The sequence below is a fragment of the Eubalaena glacialis genome, chromosome 9 (genome assembly GCF_028564815.1).
Source record: "Eubalaena glacialis isolate mEubGla1 chromosome 9, mEubGla1.1.hap2.+ XY, whole genome shotgun sequence".
NCBI classification, from domain to species: Eukaryota; Metazoa; Chordata; class Mammalia; order Artiodactyla; family Balaenidae; genus Eubalaena; species Eubalaena glacialis.
The window spans coordinates 106,875,965-106,898,678 of NC_083724.1; the positions used below are offsets into that span (position 1 = coordinate 106,875,965).

The following is a 22,714-nucleotide window of genomic DNA, read 5'->3' on the forward strand; positions in this document are numbered from 1 at the left end:
CTGGCTCTTGTTTTTCTTATTAAATAATTTGGTAAGCCAATTCTAAAATATATGCGGAAATGAAAGGGTTAAGAGGAGGCAGAAGCAGAAGAAAAGGCAAAAAATGATGAAAAGACTTACCCTATCAGATACCAAGACTATCATAGGGCTGTAATAAATAAGCAATGTGGTATTGGTTCACAGATAGATAAAAACAGATAAATCAGAGAAACTTATTCTTAGCAATCTTGTATTCTTAAAATATTCATTTTGTGCTCATGTGGATAAAATTCTGTAAGCACTGCAGTCACAGAGGTGACTAACAGTGCCACAGTCACTGCCCTCTAAGCTCTTAGAGGGCAAAGCACAGTAAACTCCAGTTGTTGCTTTCAGGGAAGAGTCTGAGTGTCCCATATGTCTTTAAAGATGTTTTAAGGATCTGGCCTCTGCCTGTTTTGTCCAGCCACATCTGTAGACTCTAAGCTTCAGTCTAGCTCAGTTTCTGGTGTCTCTCACCTTCGTATGAATGCAAGTCTGTACCCAAACCCTGACCACTGACCCTCAGCCAGTTCCACTCACAAAGACTCTAAAGCTTACTCCACCCTGACATTGACCCTCACCTTTATCTTAAAGCTTACACTTAACCTGACCCTATCACCCTGACCCTGACATATACACTGACTCTCACCCTCACTCAATTCTTTGCCAGCCCCTTCCCCACCCATGCCTGGCTTTGATCTTGGCATTGACTCTGACCCTCACCCAAACTCTGACCCCATTTGACCTAGAACTAAACCTTGTCCATGAACTTGGCTCTCATCTTAACCTTAACCCTGAGTCTCTAATTGACATTCCTCTTACCTTGATGCTCATTATGATCCTGATCCTGACCGTTAACATGTCCCTTACACTTGCCCTGAGCTTGACTTATCTTTGACAATGACAGCTTCTCTCACACTGATTGTGAATACTGTGATAAATGAGATACTCACCACCTTCAATCTGATTCTGACCCTCAACTTCACTCTGCCCCTAGACTGAATCCTCACCTTGACAAGGACCATCATACTGACACACCCTGCCCTTGAACTTGCGCCTTGATGCTGAACTACACTGTACACTCAAGCTGAAACTAGTCTGCACCCCAAGCCTCACCATGATCCTGATCCTGACCCTCATCTTGACCTAGACCTCAACTTCATCCTGACCTGGGTCCTCATCCTAATGCTGAGCCTCACACAGAACATGGACTCACACTTGGCTGTCACCATTGACACCCTAATCCCATCATGACCTTGAACCTGATCTAGACCCTGACCCTGAAATTGAACTTCACACTGACACTGACTTTCCTTATTATGATGACTCGTCCTCAGCCTGATCGTCACCTTCATCTTGACCCATCCTCACTTTGAAACTTAACCTTGAACTTGATTTTGACTATAAACCAAACTGACCCTCTGTGGTAAGCAGAATAATGTCCCCCCCCCCCACCAAAGATGCCCATGTCCTAACCTACGAATACATTGCCTTACACACAAAAGGGACTTTGCAAATGTGATTAAAGGGTACAGACTTTGAGATGGAAAGAGTATCCTGGATTATGCAGATTGGGCCAATGTAATGGGGGTTGGGGGGAGGGAGAGTTGGAGGAGGAGGACTTAATTCCTTCCGGCAGCAATAGAAAAGGGACCCACCTTGACTTTTAATTGACCTTGACCTTCACAATGAACATCATGCTCACCCTGACCCTGACATTACCTCACATTGATCTTGACCCTGAACCTGACACTGACTCTAATCCTGAACATCAACCTCACCCTCACCTTGACCCTGAATCCTACACGGAACTGGACATCCACTGTCAACTTGAATCCAACTTTCAATCTTACTTTCACCCTGACAAAACCATCATCCTAATCCTGACATTCATCCTCTCACTGATCCTCTCTAATGGAGCCTCAACCTGATCCTAACCTTGGCTCTCACACTGATCTTGAACTTGATCTTGAACCTAACCCTGGATCTAAAATTTCCCTCATAGTGATCTTGTCCTTGAACCTGATTCTGACACCATGACCCTGACCATTCTCTTATCTTGATCCTTAACCTGACATAGAATTTTACCTTGAACTGGACACTCACCCTCACTCTGATTCTGATCTTCATCACTCTGTCTCTGATCTTACCCTCATCCTGACTGTGACCCTGGCTGCTCTGACATTGAGCTTGATCATGACCTTCACCTTTACACTAACTCTGATCTGATCTTGGCCAGGGCCACGACCAAAACCAGGGTGAGGTCTAGGGTTGGGGCTAAGGCTAGGTAGGGTGAGAGCCCAGGCAGGGGCCATGATGAGGGAAGTACCAGGTTAGAGCCAGGGCTTGGGCAAGGGCCAGTGCCAGTGTAAGACGGAGGCTGAGGGTCATTCTGAAGGTGATTGTGAAGGCCAGGGTCGGGGCTAGGGCAAAGCTCAGGATGAAGGTGTGTATTAGGGTGAGTCAGGGTCAGATGAGGGTAGGGACAGGAGTATGGTAGATGTCAGATGCTAATGAAATCAAGGGTGATGATTAGGGCGAGGTTGAGGAAGAGGGTCAAGGTCTGGATAAGGGCCAGCACCAGGGCAAGGGCTCGGGAGGTGCTGGGTTCAGGGGCACCACAAGGTCCCGCGTGAGGGTCAGGGCGAAGGTCAGAACGAGGATGAATGTCAGTATAATGGGGTGGGCGAGGGTCTCAGCGAATGTCAGGACAAGGGTTAGAAGCCAGTCTAAGGCCAAGTAGAAGCGGGGCTGGTGAGCGGATTAGTAGAAGTGGGTGTTCCGAACCGAAGCGCAGAGGCTGGGCGAGGATGAAGCGAGCGGGCGGGGCTCGGCCTGCGGGGGCGGAAGCGCAGCGAAGGCGTAACCCGACCCAGGCAACCACGGGGGCTGGCGCCGTGGAGCCGCAGATGGGTTTGCCTGAGCTGCTGCACATCTTCTCCTTCTTCGGGGCCCGAGACATGCTCTGCGTCGCCCAGGTGGATAAGGTAGCGCGTCCTGTCCCAGGCTCCTGGTCACTGGCGTGTCCATGGTCGGCCCGTCCCCTCGGAGCCTCCGTTTCCCAAATCTGGGAGGGGGCGTCGGACGGCCCTGAATCCGCGATCTGCAGAGGACGCTCTTGGCCCCCGGGGTGGCGACCTCGGCGACCTATGAAGGGGTTGCTGTGAAAACCTCTTATCCCTCTGTTCCTCCGTCTGTCGGTGTGTCCAGAGCCCCTGCGCGGTTGGCTTGCACTGGGCACCTGTGAACAGGGTTCACCCCTAAGATTGGCCTAGGGATCCCACCTCTTCTGGAATATTCCGGAATTTCCCTTCTGGGGCCTGCCTGGAAAGCCGTGCCCTCCCTGTGAGTGGCACCTCCTCCTGCGGGCTCCGCCTGTCCCTTCCCAGCCAGTCGAACTCCTGTACTGGCTGTGCTCCCTAAGTGCCTGTTTAGTGCGTTAGTCTGATCTGCGCTTCTGCCCCTGTTGTGTTCCGAGCTCTTCCTCCTCTGTGCTCTTACTCAGCACAGCTGTAACTAAATGATCACATACTGTGCTTGTTAAATGTTTGCTTCCCCCCCACGCCCGCTAGACTCATTCTTTTGTCTCTTGCATCACTGTGTGTATAACCACTGTATGATCACTGTGTGTATACACTCAGCGTATAGGCTTGATATTTAGTGTACTCTAAGTAAATGTTTGTTGAGTAAATGAATTTCTTTACTTTTAAAATACATTATTATATCATTTTACAAAAAGATTAATAAACAGACCCTTACCTGAATTGTGTAATTATAACTTAAATGTATCAAGTAAAATACTGGGTTGTTATCCCCATTTTTACCAATAGGGAAAGTGAGTATCGTGCTGTGAGTGCATTGGCTGAGGTCGCCAAGGTAGTCTCCCAGCAGATTTTGAAAGGGAGGTGCCTTTTACCCTTTGATAGCAGCAACTTCTCCAGGTTCTGGTTTCCCTGTTAGGTAAAATGAGGTCAATAAACCCTGCCTCACAATGTCATCATGAAGATCAGCATCTAACAGAGGCATTCTCCAAGGTGGGTAACACCCATTTTGCAGGTTATATTACATATTATAATTTTATGTTAGGGAAGTAAGAACATCTCAGTTGGGTTTTGAACTGGGAACTATAGAAAAAAAGAATGCGGAAATCTTCTTACCTGGTTTGATTATTGCAAAATATCAACTTTACATTCCTACTAGCCAAAAAGATTTCTTAAGGACTGAGAAACTTTGATCTCGGGTGAGTGAGGGCTGTGGAAGTAGGAACCTGGGCTCAGACAGGGTGGATGTTATTTCTGCCAGGGCCTGGAAAGCCACGTATCTGGCTGGGACCCTCAGTAGGTCTGGGCCACAGAAAGCTCCAGAGTGGTTTCTACTGAAGTTGTATAGGCTCCAGAACCCAGGGTGGCCCAGCTGGAGAGGCCAAGAAGTTCCAGGATGCAGGTGTGGGCCTGAGGGAGGGGGAGGCAGGGTACTGTGATCCCTTCCCAGGGCCACCTGAGCCTCTTCCAGATACTTCTGCAGAGAGCGGTTTGTGGGAATACGGCCTGTGTGCCCTCCCCAGGTAGCAGTTCTGTTCCTCCACCTTGGCATCTCTGGGACATCCCTTTAGCCAGAGCCTTAATTTACTCCATTGCAGCAGCCTTCTTATGGGTCCTGCTGCTCTGCCCTCGTTTCCAGTCCTTCCTTCTCTCTTTTTTTTTTTTAATTGGCCCTACCACGTGGCTTACAGGATCTTAGTTCCCCAACCAGGGATCCAACCCGTACCCCCTACAGTGGAAGCTCAGAGTCTTTTTTTTTTTTTTTTAATATTTATTTATTTATTTTGCTGCATCGGGTCTTAGTTGCGGCACACGGGGTCTTTGTTGTGGCACGTGGGATCTTTCGTTGCAGTGCACGGGCTCTCTAGTTGTGGCGCATGGGCTCTAGAGCGTGCATGGGCTTAGTTGCCCTAGCATGTGGGATCTTAGTTCCTCGACCAGGTATCCAACCCATGCCCCCTGCATTGGAAGGCGGATTCTTAACCATTGGACCACCAGGGAAGTCTCCAAGTCCTTCCTTCTCATAGCAGCCTAAAACACAGTTTGACTTGCCACTCTTCCATTCACAGTTCTCAAGTGACTTCTCACTGCTTTTGACCTTCTGACTTCCAAGAGTTGGTCTAAGCCTGTCTCCAGCTCCTTTCTCTATGTTCTGATTAAGGCAACTTACTCATCATCTTTTTCATACTTCTGAATCTTTTCCCAAGCGGATCTTTCTCTCCCTGAAATGCTTCAGCCGTTTTCTTAGAGGATAACTACTCATCCTTCAGGAGTTGATCAGTAGTTACTTCTGAACCCCTTGGCTCCAATTGAGTTGGTAATTCTCTCCTTTGTCATTCATTATTTGGTGTGTTTTATTTGATTGTCTGAATTTGTCTCTAACTCCCCAGGGTGAGTGTTCTTGAGTGCAAGCACTGGGTCTCATTTAGCTCTCTGTCCCCTCCACAGGGCCTGGCAGGCTAGGCAGTAATTGCATGTTGACTGACCAGATACTCTTCTAGGTCTGGAATGAGGCTTCAAGGACCAAGGAACTGTGGAGGTGAGTGGAGGAAGAGCCAGGCCTGCTCAGGAGACTATCCCTCAAAGGAGAGAGGGGTGTACTTTTCAGCACTCACTGCGTTTCTGTTAAGTAGACAAGAAGGGACAATCCACAGCCCTTACCAGCAGGAAACTCCTCCCTAGTTGGGGGTGTGAGACTTTTTTATAGTATATTGAAATGTAAGCGATTTTGTTAATCAAGTGGAGGTTGATGTAGGTGGGGGCTACCAAACTCAGGGGCAGAAATGTACAGCAAATTGAATGCAGCTGGCTGATAGACAAATCAATAGACAAATAAACCACTTTTATTTGATTTCAACTTTGGTGTAACAACATAGTTATATAAGCATGTTTGATATTAGAACTTAAATAAAATTCAAAAAATTAAAAGTAGAAAATAAAAAATATTTTAATCATTAAATTATTAAATTTTTCTTTTCTGTTCATACCTCCTTTGGAACCTGACATCTTTTCTTTTGTCCCAAGAGGTAAGTGTCAGATCTTCTGCCTCTTGCAGAATATAGGACAGACTATATAGCCTTGACTATCAACTAGGAGCTATGTTTAGTTTTAGTCTTTCCCAATGGAAAACAACTGCTCACATGAAGTTTCCTCCAAACATGGAGGGAATCTCTGCTTGATGGTTTTTATTTTTAGAATAACTGTGAATTGATATATTTGAGAATTGTGGAATGCCAATCTTGCCATATTTAGTTTTCAGTAGCATACAGCACTGTTGCTTTTTATTCATTTTTTTTATTGCTAATAATATTAATTAGAAAAATGATGTTAATCTCTAGTCAATTTTGAAGTAAGGGAACTTTTATTGGATTTCAGTCTTTATCTCTACAATTTGGGGAATGTACTCTAGATAGAACATTCAATTCTGGAAATTGATTCCTCTGTAGATAAGTGGACAAGAGAATGTCTTGCCAAATGTGATTCTCAAAGACACTGTGTCACTAGAAATAAATGAGTTGACTCATAGATTGGTGTAACTATTTATGGAAGCCCTTGGAGGGCAATTCTCACAGTTGAAATGGGTAGGATGCCAACCCTAAACCCTAGTCTTTGTTCTCATCTTTGCTGATAAGCTGGGGTAGGAATTTCCCTTTGAGTAACATAAGTAATATATTTCTTTCAGCAGTTCAAAAAATCTCTTGACAGCTTATCACCTAACCCCCACATGTATGCATGTGTTACCATATTGTGTGTACCTCCAGGTTCCTCAAGCAGATTCTTCAGCTGTCTGCAAGCCAAGTCACGAATGGGTTTTCGGTTCATTACTATTTTATAGTTTTTGGTGCTAATCTCTTTTTAGCATACAGTCATTCTTTGGGATGGTATCCTTGACCTATGTTCATATAAAAAACACTGGGTTTATGTTTCTGGAACTGGGACAACTGCAACAGCATTCCAGGAGCATCGTCACATGCACGTGTCATTTCTAATGTTGTACCTGTCATGGGTACTAGGCCCCAAAACTCTCCAGGCCCATAGGAACTCTTACGGACACAGTAAATGAACATGGTTAACCGGTCATATGTTTTTAATATGTACTCTATAATTCTAATTTAAAACACTGCAAGTTACTTCTTTAAAATGCTTCATGACCTTTTAAATTCTGCCATCTCTTTAACACACTATGTGTTAGATTTTTGGTTAAAAGTAAAATTGCAAATATTTGCTTTTGTTTAAGGTACAAATTTTTTTTTTGTTTGTGTACAGTAGATTGTTTTGCTGTTAATTGCTATCTGAAAGGTTTTGGTGCCATGGTGTTTTTTCACTTGATACATCCTTGTATTTCAGAGGCTTATCTCATACTTTACTCATGTGCACACTTTAGCCTTGTTGACAGTCTGCCCTTTTTTTGGTCAAATCACTTGGTTTTATTTCTTCTGAACGTTGGTCATGGTTCCTACTTATGGTTTGATGTATAATGGCCTTAAATATGTAGAAATAGACTTCACTTCCACAAAGAAATGTTATCCCCCCTTTTTCTTAAACCACATTATCTTCTTAGGCTAGCTTTTATTTTCACACTGTTTAGGTTGAGATATGGGTACAAGAAATTTCCCTTTCCGATTATTTCAACTAAAAGAAAATCAACAACATAAGAATGATGATGTGAGGCAGCTGATACTCAGCCTCTTAGTCCAAGAGATAAAAGGGATGGTGAAGGCCACGGTGGAGCTGAAAGCTCATTCTTTTTTTTTTTTGGCTGTGCCATGCGGCTTGCAGGATCCTAGCTCCCCGACCAGGGATAGAACCCAGGCCCTCAGCAGTGAAAGTGCAGAGTCCTAACCACTGGACCGCCAGGGAATTCCCTGAAAGCTCATTCTTGTCTGAAGAGTACCGTTCTGTGTGGCCCCAGATAAATTTTTCCAGGTGAGAATTTGATTTCAGTATAGTTAGATCTTCTTCTTTTACCTAATTAGTATGTGAAATCTCTTGATTTTTAAGTATTGGCAGCTAGTTCACATAGGCCAATCCTATGCAGGCCAGACAAGGTAATCTGGATGCCCATTCTGCCTGCAGGCTGTGAGTATGCTACTTCTGGTAGAAGGAACAGGGTTTCAGTGAGTACAGGAAAACCCATATCCAACATAAGCACTGGATCCTTCACAGTGTGTTAGAAGGTCACTAGTGCCTAGTACAGAGCCTGACACATAGGTGCTCAGTGAGTGTACAGGCTTTGAATGGAGAGAAACTCTTTGCGTTGTACTTATTGGGACCATGGGCTGTGAGCTACTTATTTCCCACCCAGCCTCATTTTTCTGCTCTGTGAGATATGACTGGAGTCCTCTGATGCTGTATCAACTCTGGTGACTGTAAATTTTGAAAGCCTTTGTCCATGGGGCCTCCCTAATCCTCTCCCAGATGTTCACTCTCCTTGTGTTTTACTCCCATGGCACCATAGGCTGCCCCTTCTGAAACTTAGCATTTCTCTCCAGAATTTTAGTTTTACTTATCCTAACCACCAGCTGAGAGTACTCATAGGGCAAGGACCATGTCTCACTCACTTTGGGGTCCACAGACTAGGTGGGGATTCAGTATTCTCCATAGTGTGGATGAGCTAATGTTTTATCTTCAACAACCTTATAAGCGAGTTGCTATCATAGAATTGACAGTAGTTATTGATACATACAAGTTAAGGATGCAGACTCTTGGAAAATGGTGGATTAATGACTTCTGAAAATTTTCTCCTCCGTAAAAGCAATTAGAAAACTGGCATAAATTGTCAAAATCAACTTTTACAGAACTCTGGAAATTAACCAGAGACAGTAGTCTGGGAAATGTTTATTCAAGAAAAAAATGGCTTATTCTCAGTAAGAGCAGCAAGTGTTCACTTGCCCTGTTCCCATAACAACCTTCCAGCTTTGTGTTAGCCTTGAATACCAACAGTTCACAATCACAGTGAAACCAGGAGCCGCAGTCACTGGAAGGGTAAGAATGGGATGAGAGATTCTTCAAAGCCTTATTCCCAGAGAATTGTCATTGTTCGACCTGTCTAGTGTTTCCTGGAAGAGCTCACGTGTAAGCTGTCTTTATTTTACCTTGCTTGGAGTTCACCCAATGTGAAAAACCTTTACCTTGGGGCATTTGTCAAAACAACTAAAGAGAATTGATTAACTTTTTAATTAGTCTTTAATCAGAGTTGATGAATGATAGTTAAGGAAACAATAGGCTAACCAAAGAGTTTAAAAGGAAAAGCTGGGAATGTGATGTCCTTAGGGGTTTTGGAAAGCTCCAACACATTCCTAGGAATCTAGAAGGCCAAGTGCTTGTGCAGGGCTGTGTGCTAACTCAGGGAAGATATAAAAGGGCTCTAAACTTTTACCTCTGGTTAACCTTGAGGTTCTGTGGAAGCAGGAAGTGAAGACTAAGGCAGAGAAGTCAACTGCCTGGCTGAGTGTTGAACACATGCCCCAACCTGCACATAGAGCCTTTGGCAATGACTAGGAAACTTAGTGGTTCCAGAAATTTAGGAAATCTCTGTCCTCTCAGTACTGCACATTAATTTAACTGAGCAGAGGCATAAGTGGTCCTACATAACGAAGAATACAGACTTTCAGAGTTACTTCAGAAACTTTTCAGAGTTACTTCACTAAACAAACAAAAAATAATAACAGCAATAATAACAAACCGGGGGTGGGGTGGAATCAGATTTCGAGAGTTCTACATTATGTTGTTTAAAATGTTCAGTTTTCAACAGAAGTTATAAGTCATGCAAAGAAATAAAGTGTCGCTAATATGCAGGAAACAAAGCAAACAATAAAGACTGTCCCCAAGGAAGCCCAGGCATCAGACCTACTAGACAAAGACTTTAAATCAACTATTTTAGTATGTGCAAAGAACTAGAGGAAACCACGTGAAAAGAACTAAAGGGAAGTATGAGAACAGTGTCTCATTTAATAGAGAATATTAATAAAGAGAAATTATAAAAAAATAACTAAACAGAAATTATGGAGTAGGAAAGTACAATATCAAATTAAAAATTCAAGAGCAGATTTGAGCAGGCGGAAGAAAGAATCAGTAAACTGGAATGTAGGTCAGTTGAGATTATCCAGTCTGAGGAACACAATGAAGCTAAAGATGAAGAAAAATGATTAGTGCCTAAGAGACCTGTGGGACACCATCAAGCATGCAAGCAACACATAATAGGGAGTTCCAGATGAGAGGAGAAAGAAAGCAGAAAGTATTTAAAGATATGGCTGAAAACTTCCCAAATTTGATGAAAAATGTTAATTTACACATCCAGAAGCTCAGTGAGCTGCAAGTAGGATAAAGTCAAAAGAGTTCCATGTCAAGACACATTATAATCCAACTTGAAAGCCAAAGACAGAATCTTGAAAGCATCAAGAGAGAAGCAACTCATCATTTATGGGACAACCCCAATGAGATTAATGGTTGATTTCTCATAAAAAACCATGGAGCCCAAAAAGGAGTGGGCTGATATATTGAAGGTGTGGGAAGAAAAAGATGGTCATCAAGAATTCTATATCCTTTGCTGTGCAAAAGCTTTGAAGTTTCATTAGGTCCCATTTGTTTATTTTTGTTTTTATTTCCATTACTCTAGGAGGTGGATCAAAAAAGATCTTGCTGTGATTTATGTCAAAGAGTGTTCTTCCTATGTTTTCCTCTAAGAGTTTTATAGTGTCCGGTCTTACATTTAGGTCTCGAATCCATTTTGAGTTTATTTTTGTGTATGGTGTTAGGGAGTATTCTGATTTCCTTCTTTTACATGTAGCTGTCCAGTTTTCCTAGCACCACTTATTGAAGAGACTGTCTTTTCTCCATTGTATATCTTTGCCTCCTTTGTCATAGATTAGTTGACCATAGGTGTGTGGGTTTATCTCTGGGCTTTCTATCTTGTTCCATTGATCTATGTTTCTGTTTTTGTGCCAGTACCATATTGTCTTGATTACTGTAGCTTTGTAGTATAGTCTGAAGTCAGGGAGTCTGATTCCTCCAGCTTCGTTTTTTTTTTTTTTTTTTGCACAGCAAAGGAAACCATAAACAAGACGAAAAGACAACCCTCAGAATGGGAGAAAATATTTGCAAACGAATCAACGGACAAAGGATTAATCTCCAAAATATATAAACAGCTCATTCAGCTCAATATTAAAGAAACAAACAACCCAATCGAAAAATGAGCAGAAGACCTAAATAGACATTTCTCCAAAGAAGACATACAGATGGCCAAGAAGCACATGAAAAGCTGCTCAACATCACTAATTATTAGAGAAATGCAAATCAAAGCTACAATGAGGTATCACCTCACACCAGTTAGAATGGGCATCATCAGAAAATCTACAAACAACAAATGCTGGAGAGGGTGTGGAGAAAAGGGAACCCTCTTGCACTGTTGGTGGGAATGTAAATTGATGCAGCCACTATGGAGAACAATATGGAGGTTCCTTAAAAAACTAAAAATAGAATTACCATATGATCCAGCAATCCCACTACTGGGCATATACCCAGAGAAAACCATAATTCAAAAAGACACATGCACCCCAATGTTCATTGCAGCACTATTTACAAAAGCCAGGTCATGGAGCCAACCTAAATGCCCATCAACAGACAAATGGATAAAGAAGATGTGGTACATATATACAATGGAATATTAGTCAGCCATAAAAAGGAACGAAATTGAGTCATTTGTTGAGACGTGGATGGATCTAGAGATTGTCCTGTAGAGTGAAGTAAGCCAGAAAAAGAAAAACAAATATCGTATATTAATGCATGTATGTGGAACCTAGAAAAATGGTACAGATGAACCGGTTTGCAGGGTAGAAGTTGAGACACAGATGTAGAGAACAAACGTATGGACACCAAGGGGGGAAAACCACGGTGGGGTGGGGATGGTGGTGTGCTGAATTGGGCGATTGGGATTGACATGTATACACTGATGTGTATAAAATTGATGACTGATTCTAAATAAAGAAAGAAAGAAAGAAAGAATTCTATATCTAGCAAAATGAAGGAGAAAATTAAGACATTCCCAGATTAACAAAAGCTCTGAGAATTTGTTGCTAGTAGACTTGCCCTACAAAAAATACTAAAGAGAGTCTTTCAGATTGATATGAAAGGACATTAGACAGGAACTTGAATCCACGTGAAGAAGTAGCACCAGTAAAGTAACCATATGGGTGTATATAAAAGGCAACATAAATGAATTCTTTTGTTTGTAACTCCTTTTTTCCTGTGTGATTTAAAGGACAACTGCATAAAACAATAATTGTGACTCTCCATTTCGTACATAATGTATAAAGATGTAATCTGTATGACAATAACAGCATGAATGAGAGGGGCATAAAATGGAGCTACACAGGAGCTAAGTTTTTTGATACTATTAAGTTGATATTAATCAAAACTAGATTGTCATAAATTAAGATTTTTATCCAGTAATCCCCAAGGCAACCACTAAGAACTAAAAGAATATACAGTTGAAGAAATGACAAAGCAATAGGACACAAGAAAATACTTAATACAAAAGAAGGCAGTAATAGAGGAATAGAAGGAAAAATGCATAGAAATAAGCAAAATGACATATGTAAATCCTATCTTATCAGTAGTTGTATTAAATATATATGGATTAAACACTCCAATGAAAAGGCAGAGATTGGCAGAAGGGATTAAAAATATCCAAGTATATGCTGTCTACAATAGACACACTTTAGATTCAAAGATACAGGTTGAAAATAATCGAATGGAAACATATACCATGCAAACAGCAACCAAGAGAGAGCTAGAATGACTATGCTAATATCAGACAAAACAGACTTTAAGACAAAAAGTGTTACTAGGGACAAAGAAGGATATTTTATAATAATAAACAGATCAATCCATCAAGAAGATCTATAAATTATAAATGTATATGGACCTAATAACAAAGCAACAAAATGCATGAAGGGCTGACAAAATTGAAGGGAGAAATAGACAGTTCAACAATAGTTGGTGGCTTCAAAAAAATGCAGACTCTTGAGTTCCAGTTGCATGACCAAGGCTGCATGACCCTGGGTGAGTTGTTTAACCTCTCTCTCATGTCTAAAATGGAGATGAGGACTGACCTTATGGGGTTGTTATATAGATTGACTGGAAACACAAAAAGCACCTATTCCTGACATGTGGTGAGCACTCGTTCAGTGTCATATCATTATCCCCATTTAACGGTGGAGGAAACTGAGGCCTACATAGGCAAAGTGAGTTGTCCAAGCTAGTAGATGGTGAAGCTGGGAATCAAAGCTAGACCTATTGATGCCAAAACACCTTCTAATGACTCCTGTTCTGCCTGGGACTGTGGATCTTTGTTTCAGGCAGCTGTGTCTGAGACGCTGGTCCTCCTGTAAAGCCTCCCAGACGACCCTGGGCACACAGACATGGAAACAGTACTATCTCTGCTGATCCGAGCTGGAGTTCCGAATGGAATCTGGGTGGCCAGAGAAGGACTTTATCTGCAAAGCCATTGCTGGGCACAAAGGTACGGGGTGGGGAAGGTGGTAACTCTGTGCATTCCCACTCTTTCCCTGGTCAGATCTCTAGGGATTTGGTTTTTCAGCCAATTAGTTGGAAAATGCCACATAATGAGGACATACCCTGCTATGTTCTATACCTGTGTTATCATTTGATCCTCACAGAGATCATTACATCTATTTCAGAGTAGAAAGAAACAGAAACTAAGAGATAAGGATGTTGTAACTGCTGTTCACAGTAACATGGCTGGTGGGTGGTAGGCAGTCCTGGGCATGATACCCAAATTGTAAGTCTGAAGTCCCAGCTCTTTCTGTCCACCACTGTCCCCAGAATCAGCACCTGTCATGCTCCTGAGAGAGAAGAGGAATGACTTGCCTGCCTCCCCTTCACCAAGTTGAATGTTCACATCCCAGGCATCCATGTGTGTGCTTAAGGCAAGTCTGTGTTCTCTTTCAGGAGAGATAGATGAGCTGGCCTACATCTCAACCAAAGAGTACTGGTTTGATGGGCGGGAGAAGTCCGTGGTGTGCACCGTGTCGTCAGATGGCACCGTGTGTGCCTGGGATCTGCAAGAGTTGAGCTGCCCAGGAGGGGGCCAGGATGAGAAGTGACCAGATGCTGCTATGTCCTCAGTCTTAGCGAGGCCCTTTGCCTTTATTCTCTTTAACCATCACAGCCAACTTGTGAGGTGAGGAGTGGGAGCCCCATTGTACAGATGAGAAATCTGAGCTGCAGGAGGCTCAGTCGCTGTGCCAGGTCACACTTCAGACTTAAGTCTGATTGATCGCAAATGCCCTTGACTTTCTGCTGTCCTGCCTTAGGGAGATGGGCATTTTTGCAGTGCCTGATGGAGGCTGTTTATGCAAGGGGATGACAGCTGCCATGCCCAGTTCTGTGATGTCCACATTGGAGCCAATGCCAGCCTCTGGGTGGTTTTGCCCAGATAATGCAGCTTTTACTCACCCCACTTGCAAACTTAAGTGTTACAACCTCGATAACTTGATTAGTTTTGGACTTGGTTGGTACTAATTGTTAAAAAGCTTTCCTATCCATTTTCATATTCTCTGATTGCTCTTTTTTGTTGTTTAAAGGATACAGTTATTTGCATCATATGTCTTTCCTCCATGGTCAGTTTTTCATTTGTTTATCATGTTTTTTTTTTCTTTTCCACATGCTTTATTTTCCTCATATGCAGTGATGTTTGACATTATAATTTCGAGTGAAGGTCTCTGGTGACTGATGGGTGCAGGTGTCTGGTTTCTGTTTCATTGCAGTTGTGTTGCCCTGAAAGAGACCCACCTTAGGCTGTGGACATGAGACCACACAGGCTTAGATGAGGGGCTCTTGGGCAGGAAGAAGACCTGAAGGCTGGGAGGTTCCATAGTTGCCAAAACGAAAAGGTCTTGACTTGAACATAAAGAGCTTTGGTGCTGGGGTGGCAGACCTTTTCTGTAAAGGGCCAGAGAGCAAATATTTTAGGCTTTGCAGACCACATGGTCCTGTTGCAACTACTTAACTATGTGGCTGAAATGCAGAAGCAGCTGTAGACAACAAGTAAACAAAAAGGGAGTGGCTATGTTCCAATAAAACTGTACTTGTGGACACTCACATGTGAGTTTCTTGTTTTTTTCATGTGTCATGAAATATTCTTTGATTTTTTTTTTTTTTAACGAAAATACAAAAATGGTTAGTGGGCTGGGTTTGGCTGCAGGCTGTGGTTTGTTGAACCCTAGTGTGGTCCGTTGGTCACAGTGTGGTACTGTTAGATAGGGCTAGGCCCCTCTGCACCCATTCTGCCTGGCTTGCCAACCTTAATCCTCTTTGTGAACACATCTCCAATCTTATTTTATTTTTAAAAAGCTCAATCATTTTGTTGGAGTCATGCAGTATGTAGCCTGTTTCTGCGCTCTGTTCCCCTGGTTGCTACTTTCCATTCTGAAATGGGAAGGGGAGTTTCACTGCTTCTTTGCCCACTTCCATACTACTAGCCACTGGTGAATAATGTGTATTCTCCGAGACCTAGTTGACATGACCCAGTCACCGGTGCCGAGTTCCTACTAGTAATAGTCTTGTTAGCTGTTTAAGCAACAGAAATCAACTGTTGATTTGTTGATGTGAGGGGGAAGAAAGAAAAGAGTGGAAGAATACTGGGATATCATGATTGGAAAAAGATCATGCTAACATGATAACACCTGATAGAAAAAGAACCGTAATAACTCCAAATTGGAAAGAAACCCCATGTGGCAACTCTGAGAAACTCAGAAACAGCAATTAGAGGATTGGTTCTCTGACACCCTGTCCTAATGTGCCATGGGCCTGCTGGACACGGGCTCTTTACCTCGCTGTTCTAGCTTTCAGAATCCTGGGAGAGACCATGTATCTGGGAATCAGCCCATCTCGGACCAGTCATTTTCCTCTGTGCTAATGGCCGTGACAGGGCATGGGCCTTCGCCAGGCCTGGCCCGCGGTGGCACTGCTGGGTACACCACTGGGAAGGGCATGTTCTGAGCAGGGCAGTTGCAGATATGCAACAGAAACTGTTTACAACCACAAGGCTGAATTAGCTTATCTGTAAAGCTGGGTTCCTTGGGGACCAAGTGAGACGTTCCACGTGGAAGTTCACTTTATGCAGCCCTGCAAAGCCCAGGTCCTGAGTACAGCCCAGGTCCCCAGCACAGCCTGGGTCCCAAGCACAGCCCAGATCCCGGGCAGGGTGGGTAGTGTTGGGTCCTGCCTCCCTGCCCAGCCTTCTTCAGTTGAGCCATAGGTAACCACTGGGAGTGCTTCAGACATCCTGTGCCCAGTGCACATGAAGGACCCCACCCTCAATCCCCCTGCAATGGCACCAACCCCAGGCAGTCTCAACACCCACGCTCAGCCACTGCTCTCCTCCAGGACACACCTGTCTCCTCTATGGTGGAACATTGCTTCTGTGTTGTGTTCCCTACCATGCTGTGCAGCCTGTGAGGATGGGGATCATATCCTTTATACCTACATGTCCCCAGTGTGCACTGGGTGATGGTCGAATGAATGAAAATAGTAAGTGTTTAGGAAATAAATGGGCCCTATGTGAGTTGTTACATTAATTTTGTTGTTGCCTAGGGCACGGAGATCTGTCGAGCCCTCTACAGCCTGCAGCTCTGGTGAATTTGGTGACTTACCCTCGGCTGCAACTGGTTGTCACCATGGACGAGCGGGGACTGATCAAAGTATGGAAAGCAGAGAACGGGTGTGAGCAAGCCTCCTGCCTGCCTACATACTCGTCTTCATTGGAGGCCTGTGACTTTCCAGAAGGCCCCCTCCTGCTGGTGAGTGACCCAGCTCTCAGGAACCTCTGCTGTTTCCCAGGGTCTGTGGACCTGGCACCAGACCACTGTGCCAGGTGGCACTTCAAGCCAGGCCCTCCACGTGGCAGACCAAGTGACCACATAACTCTGCTCGGTCCCCCAAGCTCCTCCTTGCCTGCCACGTGGAGGGCAGACTCCTCATCCCCCTTCGGCTCTAGTGTGCCACAGCCTGTTCCCTGGCCCCATCTCTGCAGCCTCTCACCCTTTCAGAGTGAGGTCCAGCCCTGTGGGCTGCCTGTGTTTTCTTGTCCACGGGCCCCTGCTTTCCTGTCTCCTGGTCCTACTCATAGTCTTTCTTCCCCTTGCAGTTCCTTCTCACTACTGCATTCTCACCCTTCTTTTCCCCTTTTCAAGTCTCCACGAGGGCCCAACTCAAAGGAAAACTGAGGCATGTTCGACAGAATGCAAGCATTTGCCTCAGATGATGAAGGCCTTCTGTTGCCAGGACATTTGTTTTAGAGGTGATTCTTGGGCATTGGGAGGGAGCATTTGGCCAGAGAGAAATGGCAAAAGTGGGTGTTAGCTGGCAGATTGAGGAAGTAGCTCTCACCTGGGGGCAGTATCCTCCTCTTGGAGGGAAGGAGGTCTTTGAAAGTGTGGGCAAACTGGCATCCCAAATATCAAGATGAGCAGACATCCAGGAACAGTTTCATATGTAAACAGAACTAACTCTGTAAAAGAACTAAGCTCGTAAACAAAAAAAGTAAAACCTGATGAAACAGATTTCACATAAACAACTCTAGTTGTTTAAAGAAGACTTTGGAATAAGTGTAATTAACATCTCCAGAGCAATTTGAGAATATATTGTATAGATGAAGAGGAAGCCACTAAGTTTCTCTCCTGGGAATGGTAGAGCACATGATTCACACATACTTGTCAGTGAAGGACAATTAGAAAAATTAGAATATATATCAAGTCAGAGAGCTAAAAAGAGCAAACGGTTTCTAGGCCAAGATTCAGAAGATGGCAGAAATCAAAGTGCTGAGCCTAACAGTGGGGCTGCTTTTGCCCTGGAGATGTTTACTACAAAGCTAAGGGGCTGAGCAGAGCTTAATAGCCAAGTAGACAAAAGTTGGACTGCAGGGCCACCAAGGAATGGAGCCCTGTGAATCCTCTTATGTTGGGTGGGTTATCAAGTTTCAACCTAAGAGTGAGGGTGGTCTGAAAGTAAACAGTCCCTGAACTGGCTGCAGCTGCCCAGTTACTGGCTGGGAGTAAACGAAAATCCTTTCTGGAGAAGGTTAACAACTCCCAAGGCCTCTCTTTTCAAATACAGTGTTCAGCACTCACTTAGAGATAAGTAGGCACATGAGGTAAGATGATATGAACTACCCAAGGCAATCTACAGATTCAGTGCAATCCCTATCAAACTACCATTGGCATTTTTCACAGAACTAGAGCAAAATTTTTTTTAAATTACATGGAAACACAAAAGACCCCAAATAGCCAAAGCAATCTTGAGAAAGAAAAATGGAGCTGGAGGAATCAGACTCCCTGACTGCAGACTATACTACAAAGCTACAGTAATCAAAACAGTATGGTACTGGCACAAAAACAGAAATATATATCAATGGAATAGGATAGAAAGCCCAGAAATAAACTCACGCTCCTATGGTCAATTAATCTATGGCAAGGGAGGAAAGAATATACAATGGAGAAAAAACAGTCTCTTTGATGAGTGGTGCTGGGAAAACTGGACAGCTACATGTAAAAGAATGAAATTAGAACATTCTCTAACACCATACACAAAAATAAACTGGAAATGGATCAAAGACCTAAATGTAAGGCCAGACACTATAAAACTCTTAGAGAAAAACATAGGCAGAACATTCTTTGACATAGATCGAAGCAATATCGTTTTTGATCCACCTCCTAGAGTAATGAAAATAAAAACAAAAATAAACAAATGTGACCTAATTAAACTTAAAAGCTTCTGCACAGCAAAGGAAACCATCAGCAAAACAAAAAGATACCCATAGAATGGGAGAAAATATTTGCAAATAATTCAACTGACAAGGGGTTAATCTCCAAAATATACAAACAGCTCATGGAGCTCTATGTCAAAAAAACAAACAACCCAATCAAAAAATGGGCAGAAGATCTAAACAGACAGTTCTCCAAAGAAGATATACAGATAGCCAAAAAGCATATGAAAAGATGCTCAGCATCACTAATTATCAGAGAAATGCAAATCAAAACTACAATGAGGTATCACCTTGCACCTGTCAGAATGGCCATCATCAAAAAGTCTACAAACAATAAGTGCTAGAGAGGGTGTGGAGAAAAGGGAACCCTCCTACACTGTTGGTGGGAATGTAAATTGGTACAACCACTATGGAGAGCAATATGGAGGTTCCTTAAAAAACTTAAAATAGAGCTACCATATGATCCACCAATCCCACTCCTGGGCATGTATCTGGAGAAAACCATAATCCGAAAGGATACATACGCCCCAGTGTTCATTGCAGCACTATTTACAATGGCCAGGACATGGAAGCAACCTAAATGTCCATCAACAGAGGAATGGATAAAGAAGATGTGGTACATATATACAGTGGAATATTACTCAGCCATAAAAAAGAATGAAATAATGCCATTTGCAGCAAAATGGATGGACCTAAAGATTATCATACTAAGTCAAGTAAGTCAGACAAAGACAAATATCATATAATATCACTCATATGTGGAATCTAATTTTTTTAAAAAAAGATACAAATGAACTCATTTACAAAACAGAAGCAGACTTAATAGATATCAAAAACAAACTTATGGTTACCTAAGGGGAAACGTGGTGGGGAGGGATAAATCAGGAGCTTGGGACGAATACACACACTACTATATATAAGATAGATAACAAGGACCTACTGTATAGCACAGGGAACTCCACCCAATATTCTGTGATAACCTGTATGAGAAAAGAATGTAAAAAAGAATGAATATATGTATATGTATAACTGAATCACTTTGCTGTACAGCTGAAACTAACACAATGTTGTAAATCAACTATACTCCATAAGAAAGAAAAAAAGATAACATGAACTAGAACCTGCAGGATAAACAGCTGACAATGTCAGTAGAGCCCCAGGGGATTTGGATATTGTAGTTAATAGACACGAACGCTAGCACACCTGTGGTTGCCCTGCTCAAGGAGATAAATTTCAACAGAGAACTTAAAGCCGTGATAAATGACATACAGATTTGGAAAAGAACCAAGTAGAAAGAAATTCTGGAGTAGCAAAACTGAATAACAAACGTTAGGACTCAGTGGATGAATTTAATAGCAGAGTGGACAGTTGAATCACACAAAAGTCTGGGGTGGGTGGGGGGAGCTTGTGGGCCACTGGCAGTGTTCTTAACTTCGGTGGTGACATGAGTATTTACTTTGTAAAAATGTACTGAGCTCTTATGTTTATGTCTTGTGCAATTTTCTATGTGTATTATATACATCAGTTAAGAAGTTAAGAGTATGAAAGAATTAGTGACCTGGAAGATAAAAGTAATTATCTACAATGGAATGGGGATATGAGGAGTGGTAAATGTGGAAGAGAGGCTGAGAGATGGAGACCAGTGCTTCTCAGACTTGAATGGGATGTGACTCACCTGGGGATCTTGTTTAAATGAAGATTCTGATTCAGTGGATCCCTCGGGATGCCTGAGATGCTGAGTTTTTTAGAAGCTTCCTGAGAATATTGATGCTACCAGGTCATAGACCACACTTTGAATGGCGAGGCCATAAAGGATCCATGAAAAAATTTTAGGATTTGTTTATTTTATATCCTAGGAGTAGGTGAGGCAGGGGCGCATAGGAAACATTTGAAGAGATGATGGTAGATATTTTTCCAAAATAGACTAAGGACAGTAATCCATGGAATCAAGAAGGCCCCGCAAACCCCAAGCAGGGTAAATAAAAATAAATCTGCATATAGACCCATCAGAGTGAACTGAGATAACTGAAGACTAAGAAAAATGTATTTAATAGCAGCGAGAGGAAGTAAAACGACCTTCGGTGTAATACTAATGAGACTTCTTCAGGCAGAGGGAAAATGATCACAGATGAAATGTCAGAGAAGCAGGAAAGATCGATGAGCAGCAACAGTGGTAAATATGAGGAAATCTAAATACTGACTGTATAAAACAGCAACAACAATGCCTTGTGGACTTTAAACTATATGTAGAAATAAAATACATGACTTTAGCATTTAGGTTAGGGGAGGTTTATGAGGAACTAAAAGGTCTAAGCTCCTTGAATTGTCGGAGATTAAATGCACCGATTAGCAGTATACTTTATAAGTCAGGCTGCAAATAGTAATCTCTCGTCTAACTCCTAGAAGAATAGTATATAGCATATAGCTTCTAAATCATAAGAGGAAGATGAATGTGTTTTGTGGTTGCACCATAGGGGGCAGGATCAACCTGACCCAAAATGTGGCTTGCTTATTGTTGACTGAAAAAAAAATGCACAACCTAAAAGTTGAGAGTTATGTTTTATTGGGCGGACTTTACGAGGACTTCAGGCCCGGGACATGGCATCTCAGATGACATTGCAAAAACTGTTCCGAAGAGGCAAGGGTGGGGAGCCAGGGTATATAGGAGATTCTCAACAAAAGACCAGGTAGTCAGAACATCAAAAGATTACTGTTAATAAAAGAAAACCAGATTTCTCAAGTTATGGAATTTAGCACTTTTCTATGTTGGGGAAGATGCAAGAGGCTGGGCTCACTGAAATCATTCCTTTCATATGCATCTTAAATATCTGGGGCCAGTATCCTGTGTTTTCTCATCCTGAGTTTCCTCAGGGTGCACTGGCAGAACCAGGGGGTGCGGCAGTGGCTGAGGGTTTGGCAGTGAGCAGCCCGTTTGTCTACATCCTGGGTTCCCTTAGGGCTCACCCTCCGGTGGCTGTAATATGATGGCTTGATGGCTGCAACATCCTTTGTTTACTGATATGGCAGGCAACATTTTAGTTCTCATCAAGACTGATGATGCCACACATGCAGCGAGTGGGTGTGAAAAGGTCCATTTTTCACATAATGAGACTTTGCTGGGAGAGCAGGGTGGGCTCCCAGGAGGCAGCTCTGGAAATGGCTTGAGGAAGCAGGGAGGAGTTACTGACTCTGGCTTCCCTGTGGTTTGGGAGGTGGGGTTCTTACCCTGGGCCAGGGTTTACTGGTGTGAATTCTCTGCAGGTTCCCCTTTCTTATCAGCTTGCCCTGGGGTAAGAGAGGCGGGTGGCCCTTAAAGGCTATCAGCTGTCAAACATCAAAAATGGAGTAAGTTATTATGATGCATTTCTGATGTTTGATGACTGACAGGTGCATGTTTCATTTCCCCGAACGTGAACTTGTATAAGTAGGCCATATGGTCCTCTGTGAGGCCTGCGTTCTAAATTGGCAGATGAAGGGAAGTTCTCTTGAATGACTTGCTCAAGAGCTTGGTGTTGTGTGTTTTTAAAGTGAAATGAGAGTCTTGGTCACTGTTGGTAATGTCTGGGTCTCCAAAGGGGATAGGAGTGCCTGCTATGTGCAGACATGTGTGACTATCATTTATATTTGGGGTGTTTGGGGGGCAAGAGGTCCTGAGGTCTTCCTCCCAAACGGGAAAGCTTGGATGAGAATTTAGTTTCTGCATTGGCTGGCCACATGGCCATGCCACTGGCAATGGCCAAAGAGTGTAAACATGCTGGTTGTTTGCTGGGGCATCAAGGGCTAAGGTGACTGAGATGACAGCCTGAAGGTCAACCATTTGTGTGGACTGTTGTGTCTGTCCTTTATCAGGGACACCCGGTTAAGGTAC

The 22,714-nt window shown here is 43.1% G+C and overlaps 1 long non-coding RNA gene across 2 annotated transcripts; it reads left to right on the forward strand.

Moving 5' to 3' along the window:
• Nucleotides 1-5,519: 5,519 nt before the first annotated feature.
• LOC133097500 (uncharacterized) lies at nt 5,520-14,213 on the forward strand. 2 transcript variants are annotated; one of them, XR_009702023.1, is made up of 3 exons: nt 5,520-5,598; nt 13,418-13,581; nt 14,031-14,213. It is a non-coding gene; the product is annotated as an uncharacterized LOC133097500 (long non-coding RNA). The 2 variants fall into 2 exon arrangements; XR_009702024.1 differs by lacking the exon at nt 5,520-5,598 and adding an exon at nt 7,861-7,985.
• The last annotated feature ends 8,501 nt before the right edge of the window (nt 14,214-22,714 follow it).